We start from the raw sequence: 16056 nt of genomic DNA, 5'->3' as shown, positions 1-16056 counted from the left end.
TAACATAGTGCCTGGCACACACTGGGCACTGAAGATTTGCTGGATAGATGAACTCCAGGTGTCTAACATACTAGGATCCTTACATTCTAACAGTCTCAGATAAAACAAGTCTATAGTTTTAGGACAGTTGTATTCAGTAAGTCCCAGGATGCTCTAAGTCCCTATGTTTGACTCCAAGTTTCTAACATGCCGGGAGTCTATGCTTCTAAAACCCCAGCTTTCTATGGTTCTGTAAGCTCACTCCCAGATCTTCAGAAGGAGAAGGTGAAGGCCCCAGGCCAGACCTTTGAGGTCAGACAATTCACAGTCCTATGAGGGGCTGGCCTTTAGACATGTGCAGTATATCGTCCACGCGAGAGGGACCAGAATAAGCACAGACACAGAAAAGTTTACAGTACAAGACGTTGCATCCACAGGACAGCAAGGGCTGCTCCTTGTCTCCCATCTTGACTGAGAGACGTTTTAAAACATAATCAGATCCATCCAGGTTTTTTTTTTTTTTTTTTTTTTTAAAGAGACTGAGTCTTAGAAAACTTATTGCAGCCCAGATATGTGATCATAAGACTTGGCAGGGCTCTCTGGGGGAGGAGGCACAGAGCTGATTGTTGAAATAAAACAACAATAACAACAACAACAACAACAACAACAAAACACTTTTTATGGTCTGTCAACCAAGAGAAGCTCACTCAGTCACAGTCACCAAATCCTGCAGGATTTTGCAGGCTCTGTGACTCTTATGTTAACCCCTGAGCCTGATCACGTGTGCCATTTCATGGAGTTGCTGTGAATACAGTGGTCTGGTTCATATTAGAAATTCAGTAAGAGCAATTGAGGCAGCAGTGATCGGTGACCACGGTACAACCTCTGCGTGACTCTCCTCTCTGTCTTGGTTTCTTCACCTAAAAATCTGAGCTGTGATTCACCTCAAAATCATCCAAACCAGTGTTTCCAATTCACCGTGAGAGCGCCTTTCTGGCGTGTCACTGTGAGGTCATCATTCCTCTGTCAGCGTGTCTTTAGTTCTGACATCATGTTTGCTCCGCTGTATTTGTACTTACCTGTAGCTGTCTTGCACATAATGGTATATGGCACATTTTTGGGGTGCAGTACATTCTTGGAGTGGACTTTGGAGTTCAACAGAATTAGGGTTTGCATTGTGACCTAGCCTCCTTTTGACTCTATGTTCTTGGGAAAGTGACTTCCAGTTCTTCATTTATAAGTTGGGCGCCCACCCCCCCTTTATACAGGTGGCGTGAGGACTACAGATACTAAATCTGAGCACACGGTATGCATGAGAAAATGAGAACCCAGGGTGAGTCCTCACCAAATGTTTAATAAGTTGAATGAAACCATCCTATGAAGAAACCCATTCATGATTGGTCCAGTTTTGGGAAGAATTTTTTTGACCAGGCTGTATATATTAAGTAAATATACTTTCATTTCTTCCTCTTGTATTAACCAGAGACATCTTACAGTCTCAATCAGACCTTCTGATGAGCCTGAGATAATCAGCACCACGCCACGTGGAGTTGTTGGAATTCAGACACAAGTTAAGAAATGTGATATGTTGTTCCAGGGTATTTGTTACAGCCTCTTCCTGAGGAAATCTGTCAAACTTTATGAGATAAATAGTTCCAGAACTAAGTAAATTGTTCCATTACAAACTTCAGAGACCCTGGGCCAAGGGCAGCACAGTGCCCTCCCAGCCCCATGCCTGTTTCTTCTCCCTTCCACCCAATCACCTCAAAATTGTCTAAGCCAGTGCTCCCCAATCCCTTTAGGCCTCCGGGGTTGCTCTGATTATTCCTAACCTAACACCCAAAGCACCTAACCAGTGCCAGGCCCCTAGCAGGCACACGATAACTCATGCGGTTTCTGTGAAGTACAGTGTTATTAGAAACACGTTGATTCCCTCCCTCTTATTCATAAGCAGCTTGTAATTTAAGTGGCCCCAAGGGAGGGTGCACAGAACCTTGCTCCTGGGGTGCAAGAATATACTAGAAATATTTATTGCTTTATCTCATCCTTTTCTAATATTTAATTCTATGTTTTATAATACATACTAGAGGCCCCGTGTACAAAATGTGTGCACTCGGGGGGTGGGGGGAGTGGGGGGGCCCCTCAGCCTGGCCTGCACCCTCTTGCAGTCCGGGAGCCCTCAGAGGATGTCCAACTGTCAGTCCAACATCCTTAGCGCTGCCACGGAGGTGGGAGAGTCTCCCGCCACCACCACTGTGCTCGCCAGCCATGAGCCTGGCTTCTGGCTGAGCAGCGCTCCCCCTGTGGAAGTGCACTGACCACCAGGGGGCAGCTCCTGCATTGAGCATCTGCCCCCTGGTGGTCAGTATGCATCATAGCGACTGGTTGTTCCACCGTTAGGTTGATTTGCATATTAGCCTTTTATTATATAGGATTATATATTAGTGCTCAAAATACATGTAGTAAAACACATTGCTGTACCATTTTGGCATCTACAGAAGCAGGGCAGGGTCGTATTAAGAATATGGTCATGCTCAGCCAGTGTGGCTCAGTGGTTGAGCATCGTCGACCTATGAATCAGGAGGTCATGGTTCAATTCCCAGTCAGGCACATACCCAGTTGCAGGCTCAATCTCCAGTAGAGGTTGTGCAGGAGGCAGCCAATCAATGATTCTCATCATCATTGATGTTTCTGTCTCTCTCTCCCTTCCTTTCTGACATCAATGAAAAGATATATTTTAAAAAAGAATATGGTCATATTAAGAGAGACTACATTTTCAATGGTAAGATATGTACACATATAATACCTTAATTAAAAAAATTTAAAATAAAATAAAATAATTCCATCTCTTTCAAAAAAAAAAAAAGAGAGAGAGACTACATTTTAGTTTTGTTTAACTTACAAAGTTTTATTTTTGTATGTGCTAAATCTTAGGAACTGTGGACATTTGACTTTTAATTGCACCACTTGCCCAAGCTCAGTACATGTGAGCTTGGGCAAGTTACTTCACCCTTGTGCCTCAATTTCCTCATCTATATAATGGAGACTAAAAAAAAAAAAAGAACACCTACTTCATAGGGTTGCGCTGAAGATGAAAGGAGTTAAAACAGGTAACATGTCGTGAACAGTGTGGCAGCCAGTAAACACCTAATAAAGGTTAGATGTCACGATGCGTAAATATGTGTACATAAAGCGAGGGGCTCTGGCTCTCTTCCTCTTTCCTTTTATATAAGTGCCAAGCATGATTGCAGAAGTATGGGAAACACTGCTTCATTCCCCACACATTTCCTAAACACCCACTGATTTGGCTAGAAGGTGAGAGTGATGCAAACTGTGAGAGACTCAGCCCCAAAGGAGCTGGTGGGTGGGGAGGGGTGTCAATCAGACCTCAGAACTTGGAGCAAGGCAGTGGTGTGACCTTTCAGAAGAGAAGACAGCCAGTGCAATGGGAGAATAGGAGGCAAGAGGCTCATTTCAACAGAAGGAACTAGATAGGACTTCTGGAGCCATAGAAGATTCCAATGGGAAGAGATGAAAAGGTGGGGGCATAAGCATCCATGGCGGAGGGACGAATACCCAGCATAAGGCTCTCAGCCTTCACCTGGTATCCCCATCCTTACCTCTCAAGTATCATGTGTTAATTACCAGTAACTTGTCACCAAGTCTACTGAGATACTAGTATGTCGGCCTGCTCTCACTTCCAGGAACTCACTGCTTCCTCTCTGCCCAAGTTTGCCGAGTTGCCCAACTTCAGGGCACCATGTACATTGAATGGCACCCCCTGGAGCAAAACTACAAAGTTTTGCCCGAGTTTTTGCACATGCTTTTCCTTCTCCCCCAGCATTTCCTATCCGTGTCCCTTTTCTTCATTATTACCACCCTGTGTGTCTCATTAGCTCCCACTCATCCTTTGGGCTTAACCTCATGGTCACCTCCCCCAGGCAGGCTTCCCTGATGCCTTTCTGGGTGCTCCCACAGCTCCCAGGACTTTCCCTGTTGCAACACCTCCCACACTGTCATGTTTACTTGTCTGTGTCTGCCCGCTAGCCTGCCTGGCTCATGCATTACCATATTCCCCAGTGCCTAGCACAGTGACTGTACATAGAAAGGACTAGCACACAGGTACATAGAAAGCACTAGTAAATATTGGCTAAGTGAAGAAAGGGAAGTAGGAAAAAAGGAGAGTACCTGGTTTATGGAACAATGAGAACAGTGAGAAATGAATCTCTGAATAGTAGGTTTAGGCCTTGGACACAAGGAGAAGGAAATCAGACCTTAACTGGGGAGTCATGGAAATTTTTAAGCAGGAAGATGACAAGACCCAGGGCTGTGCTTCAGAGGGATCTGCTCAGCCATCTGGGTCTCCTTTCTTATAGGCTCAGCTCAGCCAAGAAGTTGAAAGTCCACATGATCTGGGCTTGCTTTCTGGGTGGGGCCCAGATGCATGTTCCTATAGGCAAGTAAGGATGCCGGATGCCATGAGACTATGGACCTGGGGTTTAGAGTTGCCTTCCCATGCATCCTGGTATTATAGAATTTTCCACTGTGTCATGGTAAAAAGAGACAAGATGATTGAAATGAACCTCCTTATACCTCACCCCAACAACAACCAGGGGGGCCAGTGAAGGGTGGCGAGGAGCCATCGAAGTCTCTTGAGAGGTGGTGTCTGTGAGCCTGGCTCTAGCCTATAGTAGACAAGGATGGAAAAGAAAGCAACAAAGTGACAAGTGCAGACTCCCGTATGGTTGGGGTGGGGCTGGAGTGGGTTTGTGGACAAACCTCTGCAGAGCTCCTGTTGGAGGCCAGGAGCTGGCCAGGTGATTTACAAGATCTTTTCCTCACAACACACCTCTGGTGAGTAAAATTCATCCCCATTTTCAAGGTTAAAAAAAACCACACACACAAAAAACGGAGGCTTAGCACAAGTAAGCTGTCCCAAGACCTGGGTAAGAACCCATGACGGCAATGCTGTTTCCACCGAGTGATGTGAACGAAATTGATCAGCCATGGTTTGGAGTAGAATAAGGGAGATTCCTGCCCATCCACTGAAACACATCTAAAGGGGAAAGACCACATAGCCCAGGGGCCAAAGCCCAGTCACACTGGGAGTGTGACCTTGGCTAAGTCACTTTGCGTCTCAGCTATCTCCTTTGAAAAACGGAGTGCTGATACCCACTGCGAAGAGCTGCTGATGGATAGAGGATGTTATGCTTATGAGAACCCCAGCAGTCTCCTGGGAAGAGCTCAGCCAACAGTGATTCCGCCCGCCGTCCCTCCGCGGTAGGTCTTTCACATGAAGAACAGGGTGGTTTGGGGACTAAGCAAGTACAGATCTATAAGCCTGCCAGTAACACTTCGTTGAGGTCATAAAAAGAGGAGAAGTGTTAGGGTGGCAGCCGTGACATAGGAAAAGAACATATTAGGGGATCCTGAGATCTACCTTTGTCTGAACGGGTGCTTGCTTTCCTTAGCGCCTGAAATGTAACTTCTAACCAAGGCAAGCTAATTCTCTGGGAAGAGCCCCGGCATGCTGGAACTGGGTATGTCTTTGGGATATGCCATTAGACTCAAGTGTGAAGGGCTAGGTGATGAGCAAGTTCATTACTCTGCCAAAGAAAGAAAGCCCTTAACAAAACGCACTTTTTAAAAAACACTTTTTCTCAGCAGTCCTGAGAAATCCATCTAAACACCCAAACGGAATGTTCTTGCCTGATAGTAAACTCCACCTAGGCTACAGGACTGAAGGTGCTGGCCTGCGTACTCAGTGGGGGAGGCCGAGTCCCGTGGGTAAAACCAGAGCACAGCTGCGTGCTGCAGGGAGGGCACTTTCTTCCCCTGCAGTTCCCTGGGTTATTGGGAGGGCCTCCTCATACCTTTATACCCGGCAGCCCTGCATTTTAGAAGCAGGATGTAAAATGTAAAATGTAAAATGCTGCCCACAATGCCCAGTGCACAGCAATTACTCAATAAAGGACGCCTAGAAAAACAAAACAGAAACAGAACCCTTAGACCCACATCTCCACGGAACCCGGAGCGGAAGGGTTCATCCTGCCTGTGAAAACTGGCTGTGTTTCATCTCCTCAGTCTCCGTCCTAGAAACACTCCAGGCCCCTCACTGAAAGCCCAGTGCATTCCTCCTCTTCTCAGGCGCCAACTTCATGGCTATTTCCTCTTAACAGGGCGGCCCCTTGCATCATTGAGTGAGTAAAACCTTAGTTCTGAACAGAGGATGGGGCATTGAGGACAATGGGGGTCTCCTCCTGGCAGGAAGACTGGTGGCTGCCCGGAGGCCATGATCTCCGCTGCTGGGGTGTTTTTTTTTTTTTTTTATTTTATTTTAAATATTTTTATTGACTTCAGAGCGGAAGAGAGAGGGAGAGAGATAGAAATATCAATGATGAGAATCATTGATTGGCTGCCTCCTGCAATGCCCCACACTGGGGATTGAGCCTGCAACCCAGGCATGGGTCCTTGACCGGAATCGAACCCTGGACCCTTCAGTCCACAGGCTACACGGAGCAAAACTGGCTAGGGCTGCTGGGGTGCTTTTGACGCCCGTGAGTGATGATGGTCACATCTACTGCTTCAACAGCCTCGCCTGCCCAACGGGGACCACAGGCTGCTCACTCTGTGCCCTCACTTGGCTCAGAGTCTCAGCTCAGCAAAGGTCTGGAGAACTGATTCCTATAGGTGTCTGAAATGAATGGAAATCCACTGCTGCAAAGCATTTCCAAGTGCTAGAAATCTGGAGCCAGAGAGCTAGAGGGACGGTACATTCTGGTTTGTCACTGCCAAGCCCCAGTTTACAAGTTAAGGATAACATGTAATTTATCCTGCATCACTGAGTAATAGTGCCCCACCTTTACTCTAAAAAGGTCCTGATGTAGATAACTAATTACATGGTCACATGTTTGGGACAGTATAGATTCAGCTCCACATCAGAGGCTGTGTGGTCTGCTGCAAAGGCCAGGTCCGGGTGCAAGTCAGCAACACGCCATGGGATCACGGGCAAGTCTCTGATCTTTCTGTGCCTTAATTGCCCCATCGGGGAGTTAGACTAGAACATTCTAAAGCTCTTTTGTGTGGCCCAACCTTCTACAAGACAGGAGTAACAGTAGTCCACATCTCAAGGGGCTGTTCTGAGGGAGACTATCGAAAAAATACAGGATAAGAATGATTTCAGTTACAATCGAAAGTCAGGCTCCTTCAGCATAGTAAATGCTCATAAAACATTTATCAGATGAATGGATTTGTATAAATGTATTGGAGAAAAGATCAGCTGAATAAAATCTTTAACAATGGTTATCACTGATATGGGCAACTTTTATTTTTTTAAAATATGCTCATCTGGCTTCAAATTTTTCTGCAATAACACATACAGTTCTTTTTATACTCTTTTAAAAATATATTTTATTAATTTTTTACAGAGAGGAAGGGAGAGGGATAGAGAGTTAGAAACATCGATGAGAGAGAAACATCGATCAGCTGTCTCCTGCACACCCCCTACTGGGGATGTGCCTGCAACCAAGGTACATGCCCTTGACTCTAATAGAACCTGGGACCCTTCACTCCACAGTCCAACGCTCTATCCACTGAGCCAAACTGGTTAGGGTCTTTTTATACTCTTAAAATTATTTTTTAAAACGTCAGGGGAAAATAAAATAATAAATGTAAAAACATTTGGTAGTACTAAAATAGATGTTGGTTTTAAATATAATTTATTTTCATTTTTTTTTTAAGAGAGAGAGAGAGGAAGGTAGAGAAAAATCGATTTGATTTGTTGTTCCACTTATTTATGCATTCATTGGTTCTTATATGTGTCCTGACAGAGGACTGAACCCATAACCTTGGCATATCAGGATGTCGCTCTAACCAACTAAGGTACCTGGCTGGGACCCAAACAAGATTTTATGTACTGATATTGGTAGTATAATTTGGTATAAACTGATTTTTAAAATGTGAAAACCTTTTAATTAAGCAATTCCACTTCTAGGAATTTACCCACGAACATAATCATGACTTCTCAAAGATTTACTTATAAGGATATTCATTACACTATCATTTGTAATAATAAAAAGCAAAAAATAAAATTAAATGTTAAAAAGAAAAAAGATTCTTATGTTAAAAAGTGCCTAGTTATGTAAATTAAGGCACATCAGTACATGCCTTAATCTGTTAATATGCAGATGTTCTAAGCCATGCTTGTAAAGAATGTTTAGGACATGGAAAAATAGAATATAAAAAAAGCATGAGGAAAACTGTATAAAAGTAATTCTGATGCTGTTTAAATATGTGTGTGCGCAAACTGTATAAAAATGTTAATACATGTTACCTTAGAGCAAGAGAATTATGAATGCATTTTATTTTTTCTTAATACTTCTCTATATGTTCTAATTTTTTTCAAGGAACAAGTATGATAATGAGATTAAAAGGAAACAATCCAAGTTATTAGAAGGAGAAGAAAACACACACACACAGGAAGGCAGCAAAGACGACAGTGTCTGCTTTGGGTCGCTAATGGGGTGAGTCGGCAGAGCTGAAGCCTCCCGGGTCCAAATTTTCCAGCCTATTAAGTCCTGTGGCTCCTACTCCGCAGGCTGGGCAGCTCCCACCAAGCCCGCCTCCTCTCTCCAGCAGTAGTTATTTCAGGAGCAGGTCTGGGGCCATCTGTCTCTGTGACTTACGCTGGGAAAATGGCCTCTGGAATACTGGCCGCCGTAAATTTCTCAGGCTCAGCTCGTTTGATCTCCAGCCCTCTGCCTCGCAGGGTTCCCAGGGCCGTGTTTGTTCTTGTTAAGCATCGACCAGGAGAGGAGCTCTGCTCTCACCTGCCGGCCCAGGAGGACGCGGTTCTTGGTGCCCCTTCCCCCTCAAGATGGAGAAGAGAGTACCTTGGTCGCTCTGGTCTTCAAACAGGGGTGGCTTACCTGCCAGTCTACCGCTTGGTACAGGGATATTAAATGAGGACATTCATGGATTTTTTTTTGTTTTGTAGGAACAGCTTTGTTAAGATATGATTCACATACCATATATGTCACCCATTTAGAGCATACTGCTCGATGGTTTTTAGTATACAGGGTGGGCATAAGTAGGTTTACTGTTGCTCGTATGAAAAATAATACAGGAATTCATAAATAATACAAGAATAAACTGTTTCTGGTATTCACAACTGTAAACCTACTTTTGCCCATCCCTGTATTCTCAGAGGAGCACAGCCATCACCACAATCAATTTTAAAATATTCTCATCACCCCTACCCAGAATCCCAAACTCATTAGCAGTCCCTCTCCAATTCCTTCTAACTCCCTTGTAGCCCAGGACAATCACTCATCTACTTCCTGTCTCTATGAATGTGCCTATTCTGAACATTTCCTATGAATGGAATCATATGTGATTTTGTGACTGGCTTCTTTCACTTTACATGATGTTTTCAAGGTTCATCCAAATTGTAACATGGGTCGGGACTTCATTTAATTGCCCAACAACATTGCATCTGAATAAGCTGTGACAAGCATGTGTGTGCAAGGTTTGCTAGGTGACTGTTTTCATTTCTCTTTGGTACATACCTAGGAGTGCAATTGCGAGATCAGATGGTGAATCTGTTTAGCCTTTGAAGGAACTGCCAGGCTGTGTTCCAGTGGCGGCACAAGTTTTCACTCCCGCCAGTAGTGTTTGAGAGTTTTAATTTCTCCAGATCTTTGCAACAATTTTTGCTGTCGATTATAGCCATTGTAATGGATGTAAAATGGTATCTCATTGTGGTTTTGAATGGCACTGCCTGATGGCTGAGAGTGCTGAGCATCTTCTCATGTGCTTATTGGCCATTTGTATATCTTCTTTGAGAAATGTCTAGTTCAGACCCTCATTTTAAAATTGAGTTGTCTTTTTGATTACTGAGTGTCAGGCATTGATTCGTTCATCAATTACTTATTTTGTGATTACCTTGTCCCAGGCACTGTTCTAAGCATCACTGATAGGTGAGATAGACTCCCCTGCTTGGGTACTGGACACTTAGAACTAAATCTGCAGGTGAGCACAGTGTTATGGGTGAAGGAGACGGAAATGCTTTATATGATGTGAGAGAGGCAGCGATGTTGGAAGGGGAATGTGTGGTGAGGCAGGTGTTGGGGGGTGAGGGAAAGGGAAATGACAGATCCACGGAGCTCAATTGTCAGCTGCAATTTCAGGTTTCTCAAAGGTTCTTGTAACCTTTGCCAGGAGATGCCACCAAAGGGATTTAAGATGGTCCATTTGGGCCACTGGAGGCTCTAAGTGGGCCATGGGATATGAGGGAGAAGGAAGGCACAAGGCAAGCTGGATTACCTCTGCCTGTCAAAATCTGCCAGCGATGTGACCAAGGAGGGACGGACATTTATGGCAGGCCTAGAACAGCCTGCTGTCACAGAGCAGGAAGTTCGCTTAAGAAATTGCTTCCAAAGAGCTGCTTTCAAAGTCATTTATTACTTCCTGGCTTTAAATATGTATATATATTTCCCTCCTCCCACTCAATTTATGCAGCTGTAAAATTCCGGGCCCCAAGACAAAGGAAGACCACAATCTGATGGTCAAGTCCCATTTCTCCTCAGGTCCTGGGGCATACTGGAGTACTAGGTACAGAGGCAAGAGATTGGAAGTTGTGGAGGAAACAGGGCCACGTTGCTGGAGGAGGCAAGGGAACTGAGATTAACGGGGTCCCTACTACACATCCACCTTGTGGAGGGACTTTATATACATCATCTCAATCAAGCCTCATCCCCCTGCAAAGGCATTGGGATCTCTCCAACTGGCAGATGCAGCATGCGAGGCTCACAGAACCTGCTCAAGGGCACCCGGCTGGTGCTAGGCTGGGCCTTGTCCTGTTGGACCCTAAGCGCCCCTCGTCTCACATAAATAATCTGAATGAATAATAGTAATAAACACAAGAATGTGCCTTTGTAAATTCCAGGGTTTGCTTCCCTGGAATTGAACCATGGGAGGGGGACAATACCGTTCAAAAAGCGAATCAACTTGCTCAGAGCCGCAGAGCTAGGGATGGTGGCTCTGGGATGCCAACCTAGGCCACCGGAGCCCACGGCTAGAGCACTTTGTAGAAACTCACTCTGTATTTCATAGAGTCTTAAAGGGGAATGAGGGATTAGTGTAATCAATAAACAGGGGGAAAAACGAACCAGAAAAAACACACACACATATAAAATAAAACCTGAGCTGTAGACTTCTCGTTTGTGCAGTTTTCTGGATATCTGTTTTATTTCAACAAGAAGGTTTTTGAAATAACAGAGAGCCTTGTGGTGTAAATGTAAGCACACACTGAGAGGTATTTCTTTACATTGTTTTCCCCCATAAACGCCCTGATTCTAGACAGCTTTCCCTCAACTCCCTCCCTGTGCCAAAGCCTCTGCTTCCATTAGATTTCTACAAAGCTTTCAGAAACTTTTCTTGGGAAAAGCACAAAAGTAGTAAGGGCTATGCTTTCCAGAAATTCCTGTGCTCTCACTCCAGGAAATTTTGAAAAACCAAGGAAAGCAATCTTAAAAAACCAATGAGGCACAGGGGACAGTGGGCAAGTGGAGAAAAGGCTGCTCAAATCTGCTGCCACGTGACAGCGTCTCCCACAGCCTGGATTTTCCCGGAGGAGGTGCCCAAAGCCTGGGGCCAGTTAGGAGAGTTTAGGGGAAAATTAGAAGCGGGCTTGTTTGTACCCCAAACTACTCTCGGTACAGAAAGGAGCCTTTGAGATCATCAGAGAAGGGAAAGGAATACACATTTACCAAATACCTTCTGTGTGTCCAGCACTGTGCTCATCACTTTACACAGGCTTTCCAACACGCCCTTCCCAGCAAGGTCATTCCCTCACGCAACAAAGAACTGAGGGGCCACCACGTGTCGGCTTCTCTGCTGGGTGCTGGGGACACAGTGGGAAGCAGGATCATGTCAAGTTTCTGTCTGTGTTAATTGAGTTCCCTTAGGTTGCAGTAACCAAGTACCCTACACGGAGTATCTTAAACAACAGAAAGGTTTATTGTCTCATAGTTCTGGAAGCTAGAAGTTCAAAATCATGGTGTTGGCAGGGCCCTTCTCCCTCTGAAACCTGTAGAGAAATCATTCCTTGCCCCTCCTAACTTTCAGTGGTTCGCTGGCAATCTTTGGCTTGCAGCTGCTTACCTCCAATCTCTGCCTTCATTGTCATATGGCTATTTCCTTTTATGGGATCTGTCTTTACCTGGCTATCTTCTTACAAGGACACCGCTGTACTCCAGTAGGAACTTACATTTTCAATGACCTAATTTCCAAATAAGATCTCATTCTGAGGGACTTGGGGCTATAACTTGAAAATATCTTGTGTGTGTGTGTGCGTGTGTGTGTGTGTGTGTGTGTGTGTGTGTGTAGGGTGCACAATTCAACCCATAATACTTGCCTTGTAGAGCTTACAATATAGAAGCCTCCCCCCCTTTAAAAATATATTTTTGTTGATTTCAGAGAGGAACAGAGAGGGAGAGAGAGAACATCAATTATGAGAGAGAATAATTGATTGGCTGCCTTCTGCACGTCCCCCTACTGGGGATCAAGCCCACAACCTGGGCATGTGCCCTGACTGGGAACTGAATCATGACCTCCTGGTTCTTAAGTCAACACTCAAACACTGAGTCGTGCCAGCTGGGCTATAAAAGCCCCCTTTTACAGATGAATAACTTGAGGCATGGGGAGGCCAAGTGACTTACTCTGGATCTACAAGTAGGAAATTGAACATCCAGGTCTGACTCCAAGCACATATTCTGTCTACCATACCAGCCCGTCCTGCAGTTGTGGGGTTTCCTCAGCTGGTGGTCACATATATAAAAGGAGCTTTGGCATACGTCATCACAGTTAGGGCTTGTGACACCTCTGTCACATTTAGTCTTGTGACACAATTGTTCCCATCTATATTTATATACACTGAGTGGCCAGGTTATTATGATTTCTGAACACATAATAATCTGGCCACTCAGTGTATCTCTTATATAATAAAAGGCTAATATACAAATTGTCCCCTTGACCAGGAGTTCGACCAGCAGGCAGGCCGGCCAACCGCCCATGTCCCCTCCCCCTGGCCAGGCTGGCCGGACCCCACTCATGCACGAATTCATGCACTGGGCCTCTAACACACACACACACACACACACACACACACACACACACACACATACACACATATATATGTATACATATATGTGTATATATGTATACATACATACACACACATACACATATACATATATATACATATACATACATACATACATATATATATATATATATATGTATATATATATATATATACATATATACACTGAGTGGCCAGATTATTATGCATTCAGAGTTCAACTGGGAGACTGGGAGTTCACTCGCTAGCTATGACGTGCACTGACCACCAGGGGGCGGCACGGAACATGGCAGGTAACAAACAACAGTGGCAGGGCACTGAAGGAGCGAGGGAAGGAGGAGGCAGGGAAGTGGGGTGGTGGGGAACCTGATGGGTCCTGATTGTAGGCCAGGCCTAGGGACCCTACCTGTGCACAAATTTCATGCACTGGGCCTCTAGTTTACTCATAGTTTACTCTAGAACTACTGAGGCATTCAGTCCTCCAGAGGAGGAGTAGGTTTGGACCCAAGTGGGCAGACGCTATACCCATTTTGTTCAGCAGCCATGCCCAGATCAAGGCATTGGGTGGGGGATCGGACACCAGAAATGAAGTCAGACACCAACACAAGTAGCTGATGAAAAGGCCTAGGCTGCCCAGGAAGGCTGATCACCCTGACTAAGGGCACTGGATTGGAAAAGAAATAAAGGTGTTGGCTGGCTTTGTTTCTTTTAACCAAAAAGTCTCATTTGGAGAGGAAAGAGTTTGCATTTTAGAAGCTAAAGCCATTCAACATCCCAAGCCCAGGAATTCATACCTAGCCTTGGCTAGCAGACTCTGATCCCTGCTGGCAGATGGAATTTCTTGCTTTCTAGAGCGAGGGTACTGGGCAAAGCTAGAGTGGAAAGCTCCCTAGGCATTTCTTGGGCAGAGCCTGAGAAGCAGCACCCATGATTTCAGTGCTGGCACACAGGAACTGCATTGGCCTCAGATCTCACGTGGTTGGGGAAGTGAGGCAAGAGAGAGGTGCCTTCGGGGTAGGAAACACTTTTGGGATGTTCCCACATGCTGAGTTCCCAGAGCCCAGCAGTCTGTGAGGCTGAGGCGGGTGTCAGGTTCTGTGTAATTTGTCACAGGTCCTAGACTAGTCAGAAGAGGGGAGTGCCACCCTTTTGGGGAAGAAGGCCAAGCACCCTTCTGGAGCATCTGGTCCATCAGATTGTGCCTGCTCAGTTCTCAGCGATCCCACAGGAATCTCCCACCAGCATCCCAATGGAATTATGGAGGGAAATGAGATTGGGTCCTGCCTGCCTTTGAAAAGTCCCAATTTAGTGGTCCAGCAAACCGGACAGTGCTATGAGAGTGGGGAGCCCAAAGCACAGGCCCTGAGTTAAGGAAGTTCTAGGGCAGTGGTCGGCAAACTCATTAGTCAACAGAGCCAAATATCAACAGTACAACAATTGAAATTTCTTTTGAGAGCCAAATTTTTTAAACTTAAACTTCTTCTAACGCCACTTCTTCAAAATGGACTCGCCCAGGCCGTGGTATTTTGTGGAAGAGCCACACTCAAGGAGCCAAAGAGCCGCATGTGGCTTGTGAGCCGCAGTTTGCCGGCTCTAGGGCACAGGAAGAGCAACTTTCTGCAGGAAGTGATGTTTAAGCAGAAGCCTGAAGGTGAACCAGGTATTGGCCAGATGAAAGAGGCATTGTGGGTGTGTGTATGTGTGGTATGTGCATGTGTGGTATGTGCATGTGTGTGTACAGGGGTGGGCTGGTTTCCTGTTTCTGGCGGTGTGAACTGCATGTGCAGAGGTCAAAGGTGGGGAGCTATGAGTATGAACAGCTGGGTATATCTGGAGTAGAGTGGGAGAGAGGTTCAGATGCTGGGAAGGCCTCTGGTAGAATCTGTGGCTTGCCCTCCTTCCTGGGCTCTAAGCCCCAGCATCAGGTAGCAAGTAGGCTGTGCCACCTGAACCAAGTCCCTGAGCCTCTCTGGGTCTCTAACTGAAAAGTAGCATTGTTACACAGGCTGCCTTCTAGACTCTCTTAGAGTTCCAATAATGAAAACCAGCAAGACTGATTTATGCTATTCCTCTTCATCTTCATACCAACACCCTGAGTTTCTCTTTATTGCCCCCATTCAGCAGATGAGAGGAGAAAAGTTCAAAGAAGGTTAAATGAGTACATTCTGCAAGTCTATGATTTTCTGAAAGAAACTGCCCTCAGGCTTTCTGCCTGAATAACGGAGTATTTTACTCTGAGAGGACTTTCATGCAAGAGAGAGAACTAGTTAATAACAACAATGATTATGATAGCTACCACTGATGGGGAACTTACTCTTTGCAAGACATTGTAACAAACCGTGCATAGATATACGTCCATTTTTATTCTCACAATGGTGTTATATGGTACTAACTCTTATTAGCCACATTAGAGATGAGGACACCAAAATTTACAGTGGCCAATCAACTTGGTCAAAGTCACACAGTTGGCTGGGATGGGAGTGGCCCCAGGGAGCTGACTCTGGTCAGAGATTGAGCTCCCAATCGCTCTTCCGTGAAGCTTAAAAAGAGCAAAGTTCCTCTAACCCTATCTGTAGGTTTACACATGAGAAAATTGAGGCCTGGGGAGATGACAGAGTGAGCCTAAAGTTCTATAATAATGCAGCAATAAATGGTTTTGTGCAATTAATGTCAATAATAGTAACAGTAATGAGGGCAGCCTAGCACAGTGGTCAAAACATAAATCCTTTTTAAAGGTTGGCATTTTTTTTTAAGGTTGGCACATTTAAAGAATATGTTTTTATTGATTTTTAGAGAGAGAAGAAGGGAGAGGGATAGGGAGATAGAAATATTGATGAGCCCGGCCAGTGTTGCTTAGTGGTTGGGCATTGATCAATGAACCAAGTCAGGGGACATGCCCAGGTTGTGGGCTTGACCCCCAGTAGGGGGCATGCAGG

At 45.2% G+C, this 16056-nt stretch overlaps 1 protein-coding gene across 4 annotated transcripts in view; it reads right to left on the bottom strand.

The window, feature by feature from the left end:
- Positions 1-16056, bottom strand: part of TENM4 (teneurin transmembrane protein 4) — a 377541-nt gene that overhangs the window by 281965 nt on the left and 79520 nt on the right. The window lies entirely within an intron of this gene.

This window comes from Eptesicus fuscus, chromosome 13 (assembly GCF_027574615.1).
Source record: "Eptesicus fuscus isolate TK198812 chromosome 13, DD_ASM_mEF_20220401, whole genome shotgun sequence".
Lineage (NCBI taxonomy): Eukaryota > Metazoa > Chordata > Mammalia > Chiroptera > Vespertilionidae > Eptesicus > Eptesicus fuscus.
This window is presented reverse-complemented; position numbering and strand designations above follow the sequence as displayed.